This window comes from Arachis ipaensis, chromosome B1 (genome assembly GCF_059453495.1).
Source record: "Arachis ipaensis isolate K30076 ecotype BB chromosome B1, ASM5945349v1, whole genome shotgun sequence".
NCBI lineage: Eukaryota > Viridiplantae > Streptophyta > Magnoliopsida > Fabales > Fabaceae > Arachis > Arachis ipaensis.
The window spans coordinates 85400679-85415309 of NC_142436.1; the positions used below are offsets into that span (position 1 = coordinate 85400679).

Genomic DNA, 14631 nt, shown 5'->3' on the forward strand with positions numbered 1-14631 from the left:
TTTAACATCTCTTCCTTGATCCGAGCTCTTTCTCGGATTTCTGGAAGTAGGTCGAGCTCTTCCCTTTGAAGTTGGGTGTTGGCCTCTTTACTGTAGTGGATCACTCTGGGCGATCCTTCTTTGACCTCCACTGGGATCATTGCCTCCATTCCATAAGCTAATCGGAAAGGTGATTCCTTCGTGGCGGAGTGTGGAGTTGTCCGATATAGGACATGTGGGAGCTCTTCAGCCCAAGCTCCCTTTGCGTCCTGTAGTTTCCATTTTAACCCAGCTAGTATGACTTTGTTGGCAGCTTCTGCTTGTCCATTGGCTTGTGGATGTTCTACGAATGTGAATTGGTGCTTTATTTTCAAGTCAGCCACCAACTTCTTGAAACCTGTGTTTGTGAATTGAGTGCCATTGTTTGTGGTGATGGAGTAAGGAACCCCAAACCTTGTAACAATGTTGCTGTACAAGAATTTCCGACTTCTTTGAGTAGTGGCATTAGCTAGGGGCTCTGCCTCAATCCATTTTGTGAAGTAATCCAAATTGATTTGTCCCGATCCTTGGGGAAATAGTCCGAGGAGGTCGAGTCCCCACTTTACGAATGGCCAAGGTGATGTTACACTGATGAGCTCCTCTGGTGGGGTGATGTGGGAGTTAGCATGCTTTTGATGTAAAGCTTTGTCTTTGTATTTGAGTTTTTGCTCTGTTGTTGCCTCCAAAGGGTCCCCCTGGACTTTCATGTGGGTCCTGGGGTTTCCCTTTTACTGCTGTATCTGACACCTAATGTTTTGCTGTTAATGTCCGAGTTGTTTCCTTATTTGCCCGAGTTGTTTGGTAGTAACCCCATAGTTGACCTATGTCTTTGAGATGTCCACTAAGATCCTGGACGGCATGTCTGATTGGCTAAATTCCATAGTTTTAATGCATGTTTACTGTGGCTGACCCTGAGTACATCCCTTATACCGCCTTTAAGATTGGCTTGTTGTGGTCTTGTAATGTAGCCTGGATGAGGCTTCTGTTATTGCCCCCTGGTTTGGTGTTGGCTAGTTTTGAAAGTGCATCAGCTCGGGCATTCTACTCCTGAGGTATGTGTCAGACTTCATGTTCCCCGAATTGTCCGAGCTGTTGATGCTGGCTGGTTTTGAAAGTGCATCAGCTCGGGCATTCTACTCCTGAAGTATGTGTCAGACTTTATGTTCCCCGATTTGTCCGAGCTGTTTTCTATTTTGTCCAGGGTCCCCTGAATTGTCTGAGATGTTCTCTAGTTTTGTCCAGGGTCCCCCGAATTATCCGAGCTGTCCTCTGTAAGATTCTTCCAGCTAAGTTTGTTTTCTGTAGGATACCTTTTATGGGCTGGTTGGTCCGAACTCTGATAGTGTGAGCTTGAAAGTATGGGTGGAGTCGTTAAGAGCTGAGTACGAGGGCGTAGGCGAACTTTTTCTATCTTTTGATAGTTTAGTTCGGCCCCTTGTAGAGCTTTGCTGATGAAGTAGATGGGTTATTGCCCACTTTCGTCTTCTCTGATTAGCACTGAGGCTATTGCCCGACTTCCCACTGTGAGGTATGATATGAGTTATTCACTTTACCGGGGTCTGGTGAGGACGGGTGGTTGCCCCAAGAATTTTTGAAATCTCGGAAGGCTTGTTCGCATTCCGTTGTCCTTTTCAAACCTCTCTCCCTTCCTTAATATACCTCTTTGAGGTGTCTTTTGCAAGATGATTTGGAGATCGAACCTCCTACGAATCCTCCATTTATCATATGAACACGTCTCTTAGGGGGGTGTGGTAGACGTTCAACTTGTCCGACCTCTTTGGTGTGAGGTGGACCTTTAACTCGCCCGACCTCTTTGGTGTGAGGTGGATCTTTAACTCGTCCGACCTCTTTGCTATGAGGTGGACCTTCAACTCGTCTGTCCTCTTTGTTGTGAGGTGGACCTTCAACTCGTCCGACCTCTTTGGTGTGAGGTGGACCTTCAACTCGTCCGACCTCTTTGGTGTGAGGTGGACCTTCAACTCGTCCGACCTCTTTGCTTCGTCCGACCCCTTTGGTGTGAGGTGGACCTTTAACTCGCCCGACCTCTTTGGTGTGAGGTGGATCTTTAACTCGTCCGACCTCTTTGCTATGAGGTGGACCTTCAACTCGTCTGTCCTCTTTGTTGTGAAGTGGATCTTCAACTCGTCCGACCTCTTTGGTGTGAGGTGGACCTTCAACTCGTCCGACCTCTTTGGTGTGAGGTGGACCTTCAACTCGTCCGACCTCTTTGCTTCGTCCGACCTCTTTGCTGTGAGGTGGACCTTCAACTCGTCCGACCCCTTTGGTGTGAGGTGGACCTTCAACTCGTCCGACCTCTTTGTTGTGAGGTGGACCTTCAACTCGTTCGACCTCTTTGTTGTAAGGTGGACCTTCACTCGTCCGACCTCTTTGTCCTTTTTTCTTTTGATTGGGCGAGGTGGTGAGATCTTCTCAGTGTTGCGTATTTCTCTGCCCATTCCTGTACCTCGTTTAGAGATGTTGGGTGCTTCTTGGACATTGAGTGGCTAAAAGGTCATCCTCGTAGGCCATTGATGAGACCCATGATATCTGCTTCTGTTGGTAGACTTTGCATGTCCAGGCATGCTTTGTTAAATCTTTCCATGTAGTTGCGAAGACTTTTCCAATCTCCTTGCTTGATTCCTAATAGACTTGGGGCGGGCTTGGCTTTGTCCTTCTGGATGGAGAATAACGGATTACATCTGAGGCCTCCGTGAGATACATCCTGCTTCTGAAATTGCTAAGATGATGGCTTGGATCTGATGTGCCGTCGTACGGGGTCATGTCGGGAGCTTTGAAGTCCTTTGGAAGTTTAGCTTTCATGATCTCTTTGGTGAATGGGTCTTGATCTTTGTGGGGCTGTCTCCATGACCGGATCGAGTTGTTTTGGCTTTGAGATCTACTTCGAGTTTTAGGAGCTTGTCCTTTAACTCGCGGCATCGCCTAACTTCCCTTTGTAGGTTTTTCTCAGCCTCTCGTTGATGTATGGCTTCTTTTTCAAGTTGTTTTAAACGGTCTTGAAGTGCCTCCATGGCTCCCGCGTTTGGAGAATTTTTCTCGTTGTTAAGTTGAGGAGTATCTTTTGGTGTAGTATCCGCGTTCTTGTGCGGTGTTCTGTTTTCCAGATCTGAATCGTGGTCGTTGTCATGGCCGTCCGCCATGGTGTTGGGATGACTTCCAGGTTCCCCGGCAACGGCGCCAATGTTCCGAGGGTTACCTGAAACTGTAGGTCGATCTGGGATGAGATCTTCTGTGCTGGTCGGAGCTGTTGTGTCTGACTTGTTGGACTTGCTGCACTGCTGATCCTTGATCACCGGAGGGTGGGGGGTACCTGCAAGAGACTCCGATGCTTAAGTTAGCATGGGTATTAAACATGTTTTATGTAGAATCAGAGTATGAGTTATACCTGGGTGCTCCAGTGTATTTATAGTAGTGTGGAGTGACCTTTCTGGAGATAAGATAGTTATCTTATCTTATCTTATCTTTAAGTGAGGTCATCTTATCTTCTGGGGAACCGCCTTTATCCTTCTAGGCTTTGGCTGCCTTTAGATTGGGATGTGTCCCTTTGTTGGGCCTGCTTGGGCCTCTTATGGCGATTTGGCCGAGCTCTTTGTAAAGAGGTCAGATAGTCTAACCTGAAGAGGTCGGTCGACTTGTCGCTAAACATCCAGGGTCGGACAGCTTGACCCAGGGTATGAACAGTTTTATTCTGCTTTATTTTGATATATTCGCTCTCTCATCCTTTGTATTTATATAACCTTGTTCCCTTAGACGCTTTATTTCTGAAAACTTTGAGAGATAGGTTGTTGCTATTTTAAACTTCAAAACTCTGTTGTATTTAGTTTGACTAGCCGGCCTAAACTCTACAGGCTTTGACTAGTCCTCTTTTTGTGTATATATATATATATATATATATATATATATATATATATATATATATATATATATATATATTGTTTAATTTAAGTACTACCTTGTGTATCCTGGAGCTATCTACAAGGTTTTATATATATTATGTCTTGTTCTGTCCGTGCCTACGCATTTAGTTATCGTGAGTGAAAGCTTCACGTTTCGTAATTCCGATTTAAGCGACTTTGAGCTTTATTCCTTCATCGGGCTTCTAGTTATAAAAATTCTTGGACATATATTATATATTATAAGCTTTAAAACTGTCATGGCACTTTGTTATCCTTTGCTTTACGGCTAGAGGTAAGGCTTAGGGTAACGGGGTGTTACGAGTTAGCTTTCACAAAGGTGTAAATTGTTATGCCTAACATTTTATGAATTAATCATTTCAGTAAATGAAAATATTAATAAAAAAAGGAGGATCACTAAAATCATGATAATAAAGTAAAAAACTCTGAATTCTGTGAAGTGAAACACCTAAAGAACATTGACTAAAACCGGTGTGACTTGATAATGTTGATATCATGGGATCCTATCATCCTTAATTGGATATGGTGTGAATTTGTATTGTTAGCAACAATAAGGTTTGTTGTTTCAAGTTGAGCTACTACATGAATTTCTCCTGAGGCATTTTACTTATCCATCAGGGGTGCTTGATAACTTGAAAGATTATGCCCTTGTGAATGTTGTTGATCATCTTGGAATTGTTGCTTACAAGTTAACCGACCTTCTTGACTAGCAAACGTTGGATGTCTCAACCATGGACTTTAAGATATATACTTTAAATCAGGTGGCTAAACATTTTTTATATATCTAGTTCAAATAAATTAAACAACTTTCATTTGGAGTTGATGTGACAAAATTAAGGTATGCTTCTCGTTACCTGTTAGGGGCTCTTTTCATTTTGTTAACATGTTATGGAATGTGCATGAGTGCTATCTTCTATCTTTAGTTTTGTTTGAAATCCTGGTTGGGGCTGAAAATTCTGTGTCTGGTTTTTTTCTTAGGCATTTGGTGAAGGTTTTTTTCTCAAGTTAGATCCAGATTTCTAACAAAACCCAAGCCCTGAAGTTATCTTTGTATTAAATTATTTATGCAGTAATCCTAAGAATATGGTGTTCATTATGAGTGGCAGAGACAAGGATCACCTCAACAAGTGGTTTGATCCTTATGATAAGTTGGGCCTCTCAGCAAATAATGGTTATTTCACTAAATACATTACATTACATGACATTGGACCAATTTGTTTTGTTTTTATTTTGTTATTGTTCATCTAATTTGGTGTGTGGATAGTGTGACAGGTTGAGGAGGGATACTCCTTGGGAGACATGCGGGTTGACAACTAATTTTAACTAGAAGAAGATGGCAAAACCTGTAATGGCGCATTACACAGGCAACGGATGGTTCTTTCAATGAACCCAAGGAGAGTGCAATTGTTTGGCACCATCAAGAAGTCGATCCTTATTTTGGATCATGCGAAGCCAAAGAGCTTCTTGATCACCTTGAGAATGTGCTGGCCAATGGGCCTGTTGTTGTTAAAATGGGACAACACATAGTTGAAGTGAAACCTCAGGTACACAACGATAAAGGTTAATTGCAATTTTGGTATTTGAATTGTATTTTGATGCATGATGGGGTTATTTGTTAAATAATGGTTGTCCTATTTTTTAATCTAAGGTGAAGGTGTCAGCATCGGTATAATTGTGGAGAATCTAATCTCAAGCCTGAGGAGTAAGGGTAAATCACCAGATTTTCTGTTGTGCATTGGGGATGATTGATCAGATGAAGATGTGTTTGAAATCCTTGCTCATTCAGTTTCTAATCCACCACTTCCAATAATATCACAAGCGTTTGCATGCACGGTTAGCCAGAAACCAAGCATGGCAAAGTACTATTTGAAGGAAACTAGCGAAGTTATCAAGATTGTTGCTTTTCTTTAAGAGATTGAAATGGGTTGAAGAAGTGAATTTCCATCCCAAAAAGAGTTAAGTCAATCTTCAAAACGGAGAAACAATGATTCCACAAATCATGAAGCGCGACAATCTATTATCATGATAGTTAATAAAGTGAAGACTACATATGTAAAACATTATGATATTTGATTATTACTATGTAGGAAGAGGATATGTTATGACTGATTTTAGGTTTAGAATTTTTTACCCTAATATTATGTAATTTTGTAAATTTGATTATGTTTCTATGTAAAACTTATGCAATTTTGAAACAAAAAGTAAAACTAGTTAGTCGATGAAAAAATCTAACATATTACAACGAATATTATAGCAGTCTTAAAATAATGAGATTTTAAATTTTTTATGATTATTATGGCAGTTTTAATGGAAATTACTGCAGCTATTAGGTTTTTGCCATTTTTTAAAATTCTGACAGTTTGTAACTGCCATGCGTTATGTATAATAACCGCCGTTTTAAACAATCAAACAACCGCCATTTTAACCTGTTTAAAATGGCGGTTTAGACGCCGTTTTCACCCAACTATAAAATCGCTGTTTTAACCAGGTAATTGTGGTGATTTTTCAAAAATTTCCGTAATAACCAAATGACACTTCAAATTATGGCAGTTTTTCTTGAGTGCCATTCAAGGTAAATATGGCGGTTCAAACCGTCGTAATAACCCTGAAAAACCGCCATTTTAACTAAAACTTTTTGTATTGTCTAAAAGATAAATATTTAAAAAAATTAAGTCTAATATTAATTTTAAAATATTTGAATTAAATTATATTTTTAAATCTTCATTACATAATAATCTTAGAAGATAAATATTTAGTAAAATCAACATTCAAAACCAAATATCTTTTTAATATTAATTGATAAGATAAGATAATTATCTTTAATTATATTAAAGGGAGCTAGAGAGCCTTCAATTATGTTACTCATTCTACACACATATACTTCCTAGATCCATTCTAACTTAAGCGTTGGAGTGTCTTTGCAAGTACCCACCCCCATCGCTCCAGTCAAACAATCTTACAACCGTTTTGACTCGCAAGTTCTCGATCTATCTCACAACTTGAATCAGAGACTCTAGTACACATATCGATAGGTTTCAATTAAGATCCCAAGTATAATTTTCTCCAAATTTTTTACAGTGTTTATATAATTCTTGTATGCGTGATACAATTATTTAATCAATAGATAAATTAATATATGAAGCTACACATACATATATATAAAATCTTAATGTAAGGATTGCATTGAATTCTTTTCTTGAGCTACAGTATCTATATTAGTATGCCAAAGGTGTTTTTGAAAAAAATTCTACATAGGTGTTCCAAGGGTTACCTGAAACTGTAGGTCGATCTCGGACGAGATCTTCTGTACTGATCGGTGCTGACGTGTCCAACTTGTGAGTGGTGGTCGGAGCTATCGCGTCCGACTTGTTGGACTGGGGGTGCTGCTGATCCTTCGTCACCGGAGGGGGGAGGTAACTGCAAGGGACTCTGATGCTTAAGTTAGCATGGGGTTTTAGCAGGTTTTTTAGTAGAATCAGAGTATGAGTTATACCTTGGTGCTCTAGTGTATTTATAATGGTGTGGAGTGACCTTTTTGGAGATAACATAGTTATCTTATCTTATCTTTGAGTGGAGTTATCTTATCTTTAAGGGGAACCGTCCTTATCTTTCTAGGCTTTGGCTGCCTTTAGATTTGGGCCTATTCCTTTGTCTGGGCCTTCTTGGGCCTCTGTAGCGATTTTGGCTGAGCTCTTTGTGAGGAGCTCGGGTAGTTCTGTCTTGAAGAGGTCGGTTGACTCAGCCCGGGTCGAACAGCTCGACCCAGGGTATCAACAGTGCCCCTGCTCGAGCGTGGTCTTCCTTTTAAGGTCGAGTCCTGGTTTAGAACTTCGATCCTTCTCTGGAGAAGCCGAGCTCGAGCATTGTCGATCCCTTTTTTGTAGAGCTTCCATTTGAATGCGGAATGTTTTTTCACTCCTTTAATTTTGAAAACGCGCGTTTCTTGCTTTGGGAATGTGCGAGGGTTTTTAATGACCCATTAACTCCTTTTTTTTTTCCGTTTTTCCCTCTTTTCATTTTGAATTGCAAAAAGACTCTTTCAGTTTCCTCTCTTCGCTTCCTGGAACTCCATTTTATACCCTTCTGTTTCTGGCTCGCCTGGGACTCTTCATTTTTACTTTTTCACATTCTCGTGCTTTTCCTTGTTTACGGAGGTGACTGTTGGTGCTTCGTTCTTTCGAAAGGTGATCGTCTGGTGCAGCCTCGTTGTTGCCTCAATCCCCTAGTGCTTATCGTCTCCTCCCATTTGCAGGTTGGTTTTCTTTCTTCTTCTTTCTTTCTTCTTTTACTTCCTTCATTTTTCTTTTTCACACTTGCATTGTTCTATTTTTTGGGAAAGTTTTGATCTTGCTTGAATTTATGTTGGAGAGCTTTAAATTTTTTCTTTGTGTCTGATTGTTTCTGCAATATGCGTTATTTCTAGGGTTTATACACATTTTCTTGTTTCGTGCTAGCTGATGCTTCTAGGGCTTTGAATGTTGTTATTGTTGTTGATTGTGTCCTTGCATTTTGAAGTTTTGGATAGATGAACTGTTTGATTCTAAAAAAAGGTTTGCGTCTTTTTTATAATTTCCTTTTGGCATGTTTGATGCATTGATAGTTCCCTTTGCTAATAGATAAAAAGCTACAATTTTGATGAGTTTCTGGCTCTGGTTTTCCTTTTGGAGTGTTGCTCTGTTGAAAAGAGGGTTATTTTCTTGTTAGGAGGTGTTGAGATGTAGGCTTGTAGATTTTTCCTAAATCTTTATTCCGTTACTGCCTCCAAAGGATGCCCCTGGATCTTTGGTATGAGTCCTGGAGTTTCCTTTTGCTGCGGAATCATTATTTTTAATATTTGCGTGTTTTAGTCCGAGTTGTATCCATTTATAGCCGAGATGATTTCTTGATCTGCCCGACCTGTTTGGATAGTAACCCCTTTTTCTCTTTTTTGCTGTAGGACTAGCTGACCATGTCTTCTTGCAAAAATATTGTCAAGACATCCTCCAAAGTCCCCGAGGGCATGTCTGACTGGCCGGACTTCCTTGTTCTGATTTGTGTTTCTGTGGTTAATTCTGAATACTGTGTGGAGCTTAGGAAGCATCACCAGATCTGTAGTAGTAGAGACCAAGAGAAGAACTATGAGTTGGTAGCGCCTGACCCTGATGAGAGGGTTTGTTTTCCTTCTCCGATCTAGGGGGACCGTCCCTTCTTTTTTGCTTATGACTATTTTTTCAACCAAATGAATATTACCATTCCTTTTACATCCTTCGAGACCGATTTATTGTGGTCGTGTAATGTAGCTCCATCCCAACTTCATCCAAACACATAGGATTTTATTAAGATCTTTCAGTTGTTGTGTCAAGAACTAGATGTTAAGCCTTCTCAAACCCTCTTTCTTTATCTCTTTGTTTTGAATAAGCCTGGAATTTCTTCAAAAAAGAAAGCTTCTTAGGTTTCTTTTCGATCCGCCCAGGGAAAGAAAGTTTTTTCCATGTATGATGAGTTTTTTAAGGACTTTAAGAATTATTACTTTAAGGTCCGAGCTGTTGAGGGAGCTCGACCATTTCTCTTAGAGTCAAACAATGAACCTGCCTTCCCTTTATATTGGCAAAAGAATGTTATGGTGTCTAGATATACGTGGAAGATGCTTGATGAGGTCGAGCAGGCTTTTGTGAATGTGTTGGAGGGGATTTGGGGGCAACCTCCTCATCTCGACACAAAGAAATTCTTAGGAGACCCTTCCCTTGTCCGAGCTGAGCTGGGTAGTGGTCGACTTCTTTTTGCTTTGTTTACTTACTTTTTATTTCTGTTTCTTCCAGTTTTGTAACTTGTTTTTGCTGTGTCTTTTTTTTCAGAGATAGTTAAAAATAATGACTCCATGAAGGCCTTTAAGAAGGCGAGGAAAGCTACAACTGCCCAGAACATCTCGGCTAAGGGTGTTGGGGAAGGATCTTCTCAGGTTCCTCCAAAGAAGCCGCCCTTGAGTACTTCTGGGCCGAGGAGGGTGATTCCTACTACTCAGGTCCATTTGGTTGATCCTCCCCAAACTTCTGCTACTACCTCTTCTCCCACTGCTGGCCTTCCTCTGAAAAGACAGAGGACTGTTGAGCCTTTTAATTTGGACGCCCCTAATTTTGATGTTGTGGGGTTTGCCGATCATCAAATTACTCCTTATGGTGTTGTTCCTACTGATGACGTATCCATTCTTCGTTATTTAGACTTCATTACCTGGAGTAGCATTAAGATGGCACATATGGGAGCAGCCTTATTCCGAACTGTCCAGGATTTTCCTGTTCATGCGGCGAAGGCTTTTATGGAGGAGGCCAAGTCAGAATTTGACAGAATCAAGGGGTTGAAGGATGAGCTGGATGCCAGAGTGATTAAGTTGGAGCTTGACTTGGAAAATGAGAAGGCTCGGGCTACTACGGCTGTGGCTTCTGCAAATCTGGCTGAGGAGATGGCGTAGCAGCATAAGGACAGCTATGTCCGGACTTATGGTGAGGTGATAGAGCTCAGGGAGAGGTTGGAATATGCTTGAGCTGATTATGCCGAGCTTCAGGGCCATCTTGTGGGCAGTGTGACTTCTGCTTATGAGAATATGAAGGATCAGGTCCGAGTTTTTGCTCCCGAGCTCGACCTGTCCCTTTTCAGACTGGATAATATTGTGGAAAACGGGAAGATCGTCCCTGCCCCGGATGAGGATGATGATGATGTAGATCCACCCCCTGTGCCATCCACCAAGGCTTCTATTGCCCCAACTTCTCCAACGTCTGCACCTGAGGTCAGCCACCCTGAGTCGGATCCTGATGTTCAGATCCTGAACCGGCCTGATGGGACTGTCGACGCTGTCCCCCTCCAGACTCATCCTCCTTCACCCCGAGATGCCGTCACTGGGGAGTCTTTGAATCCTTTGTAGTTTTCTTTGGTGTATTTTGTACAGCCCGGTCTGTGGGCTTTTGAACTTTTATTTCTATAACTTGTGTTTTGTTTGACTTGGATATTTTAGTTGCTTTTCTTAGCAACTTTATTTAGAAAAACAAATACTTTGAACTCTTGAGGTCGACTTTCGAGTGGCCTTCTAAGTGTTGATTATAGTAGCTTTGTTTCTTCATGCTATGGTTGTTTGCAGCTTTTTGGCGCTTTCAGGAATCTTTAGAGTGTTGGAGTCTTGCTGTCCGACCTCTGTTGATTGCCTTTGTGTTAGTTTATTTCCTGCTTTGGTCGAAGTGTCCTTTTGAATCTTGTCTTGTTTGACAGTTATTTTTAGTATTTTTATAGAATACTTGTGAATCAATTTTGGGAGAGGTCGTGGCTTTCTTTGGGTCGAGCTGTGTCCCTTCTAGCGCACGCCTTCTGCTAGTCAACTTCTTTCGTTTAGTCTTTGCGAATTATTTTTTGTAATCCCTTGGGATTTACTTTTTATAACTCTGTTGCTTTAATTGGTTTGGTCCGACTTCTTCATGTCGGTCTCTTCTAAGTTATTTCTAGTAATCCATTTTTAGTTGGACCTTGCCAGGTCTCTTTTTACGGATTACCTTTTATAACCTTGTAGTCTTTGGTTGGCTTGGGCCGACTTCTTCATGTTAGTCCCTTCTAAGTTATTTCTAGTAATCCATTTTCAGGGCTGGCCAGGCCTCTTTTCTATGGCTTACTTTATAACTTTTGGTCGCTTTGATCAGGCTGGTCTGACTTCTTTATGTCGGTCTATCCTAAGTTATTTTTAGCAATCCACCTTTCTTAAGACCTCGTCAGGTCTCTTTCTATGGATCACTTTTTTATAACTTTTGTCGTTTTTCTCCGACTTCTTCACGTCAGCTCGGTCTGAGTTATTTTTAATAATCCCTTTTTATGGGTTTCTTTTTATAACTTTTGGCATTAATATGTTTTTATCGCATTTTCATCTTGCCGATTTTGTAGAAATCGGGCGGCGTGTTTGCCTTGCCGACCTTTGTCGAAATCGGATGATGAATTCGGTTTTCATCGTGATCGGACGGTGAATTTGGATTTCACCTTGCCGATCTGTAGCTTTATAATCGGGCGATGAATTTTTTGCGTTCAGGTTAATGCGTCTTGATAGTGAGATTTTGTAGAGAATCTGAAAAGCTTTATTCAAGTAGAAAAATAGACATATAGGCAAAAAGTATATATACATGTGGGTGCTTACCCTTCTAAGTCAGGTAATTTTGCAGATCTTAGCTTGGTGCCTCATTAAAAAACCTTTTCAGGAAAAAGAGTGCACTTTCCGATCTAAGATCTTTTTATTACCTCCTAACTATAATACCTTCTTAGGTTGCAGGCGTGCCATGACCTTGGTAGCTCTCATCCCTCGAGTTTGGACACTTTATAGTAGCCTTTTCCTAGTACCTCTGTGACTCGGTAGGGTCCTCTCCAGTTAGCCGTTAGCTTTCCCTCTCCGGGTCAACTTGTTTCGATATCATTTCGGATTAGGATGAGGTCGTTGTTGTCAAAGCCTTGCTGTACTACCTTTCGATTGTATCTTTAGGACATTCGACGTTTTAATGCCTCCTCCTTAATCCGAGCTCTTTCTCGGATTTTTGGAAGTAGGTCGAGCTCTTCCCTCTGGAGTTGGGAGTTGGTCTCTTCATTGTAGTATATCGTTCTGGGAGATCCTTCTTCAATTTCTACTGGGATCATTGCCTCCACTCCGTAAGCCAATCGAAAAGGTGATTCTCTTGTGGTGGAATGTGGAGTTGTCTGATATGCCCATAGGACTTGTGGGAGCTCTTCAGCCCAGGCTCCCTTTGCGTCCTATAATCTCCATTTTAACCCAGCCAATATGGCTTTGTTAGCTGCTTCTGCTTGTCCATTAGCTTGTGGGTGTTCTACGGATGTGAATTGGTGCTTTATTTTCAAGTCGGCTACCAAATTTCTAAAGCCTATATCTGTAAATTGAGTGCCATTGTCCGTGGTAATGGAGTAAGGAACCCCAAACCTTGTGACAATATTTCTATATAAGAATTTCCGACTTCTTTGCACAGTGGCATTGGCTAGGGGCTTTGCTTCAATCCATTTTGTAATATAATCTACCCCTATGATGAAGAACTTGACCTGTCCCGATCCTTGAGGGAAGGGCTCGAGGAGGTCGAGTCCCCACTTTGCAAATGGCTAAGGTGATGTTATGCTGATGAGCTCCTCTAGTGGGGCGATGTGGAAGTTAGCATGTTTTTGACATGGTGGACATGTCTTGACAAACTCGGTGGCTTATTTTTGCAAAGTTTGCCAAAAGAATCCGGCTCGGAGTACTTTCTTGGCAAGAGCTCGAGCTCCGAGATGATTGCCACATGTGCCACTGTGTATCTCTTCCAAGACCTCTTTTGTGTTAGAGGTTGGTACACATTTTAGTAGGGGCGTCGAAATCCCTCTCTTGTATAGGATATTGTTTATGATGGTGTAATACTGTACCTCCCGCTTTAACCTCTTTGCCTCCTTTTTATCTGTAGGGAGTATCTCTGATTTGAGGTAGCTGATTATGGGAGTCATCCATCCTTGATCCTGACCTGATATGGCTAGGACTTTTTTTGCTTCCAAGATTGACGGGTTCTGTAGTTTTTCCTAGATGAGGCTTCTATTATTGCCCCCTGGTTTGGTGCTGGCTAATTTTGAGAGTGCGTCAGCTCAGGCATTCTGTTCTCAAGGTATATGTCGGATCTCGTATTCCTTGAATTGTCCGAGTTGTTCCCTAGTTTTGTCCAGGTACTTTTTCGTGGCAGGGTCTTTAGCTTTGTAGGTCCTTGCTATTTGCGAGGTGATGACCTATGAATCACTGAAGATGACAAGTTTTTGGGCTCCCACCTCTTTAGCCAACTTCAAACCAGCCAATAACACCACGTACTTAGCCTGGTTATTGGAAGCAGGGAACTTGAACTTCAAGGAGAGTTCGATTTGCGTTCCCTGATTGCTTTCTATTATCACACCTGTTCCACTCCCAGTTTTATTTGAAGAGCCATCCACGTAAAGATTCCAATTTACTTTCATATTGAAGGTCAAATTCAGACAACTCAACTGCCCATTGTAGGATTCTTCCTGCTAAATCTGTTTTCTGTAGAATGCTTTTCATGGGTTGGTTAGTCCGAATCTTGATGGTGTGAGCTTGAAAGTATGGGCGAAGTCGTCGAGAAGTTAGTATGAGAGCGTAGGTGAAATTCTCTATCTTTTGATAGTTCAGCTCGGATCCTTGTAGTGCTTTGCTGATGAAGTATACAGGTTGTTGTCCACTTTCATCCTCCCTGACCAGTGCTGAAGCTACTACCCGATTTCCTACTACAAGGTATAGTATGAGTGTTCTCTTTTCCGTGGTCGAGTGAGAATGGGTGGTTGTCCCAGGAATTTTTTAAACTCCTGGAAGGCTTGTTCGCACTCAGGTCTCCATTCGAACTTCTTTCCTTTCCTTAGTGTGGCGTAGAAGGGGAGAGATCTTATGGCTGATTTAGCTAGAAATATGGACAAGGCTGCTAGTCGCCCGTAGAGTTGTTGCACCTCTTTGACACAGTTCGGGCTTTTCATGTCGAGTATGGCCCGACACTTGTCTGGGTTTGCTTCTATTCCTCTTTGTGTGAGCATGAAACCCAGGAATTTGCCAGCTTCTACTGCGAATGTGCATTTCGCAGGGTTAAGTCGCATGCCATACTTTCTTATGGTATAGAACACTTGGGCGAGGTCGGACAGTAATAACTCCTCGCTT

At 41.6% G+C, this 14631-nt stretch overlaps 1 pseudogene; it reads left to right on the plus strand.

Annotated features, from left to right (window-relative positions):
- Positions 1–5033: 5033 nt before the first annotated feature.
- On the plus strand, positions 5034–5861 carry LOC148577311 (putative alpha,alpha-trehalose-phosphate synthase [UDP-forming] 11 pseudogene; annotated as a pseudogene).
- The last annotated feature ends 8770 nt before the right edge of the window (positions 5862–14631 follow it).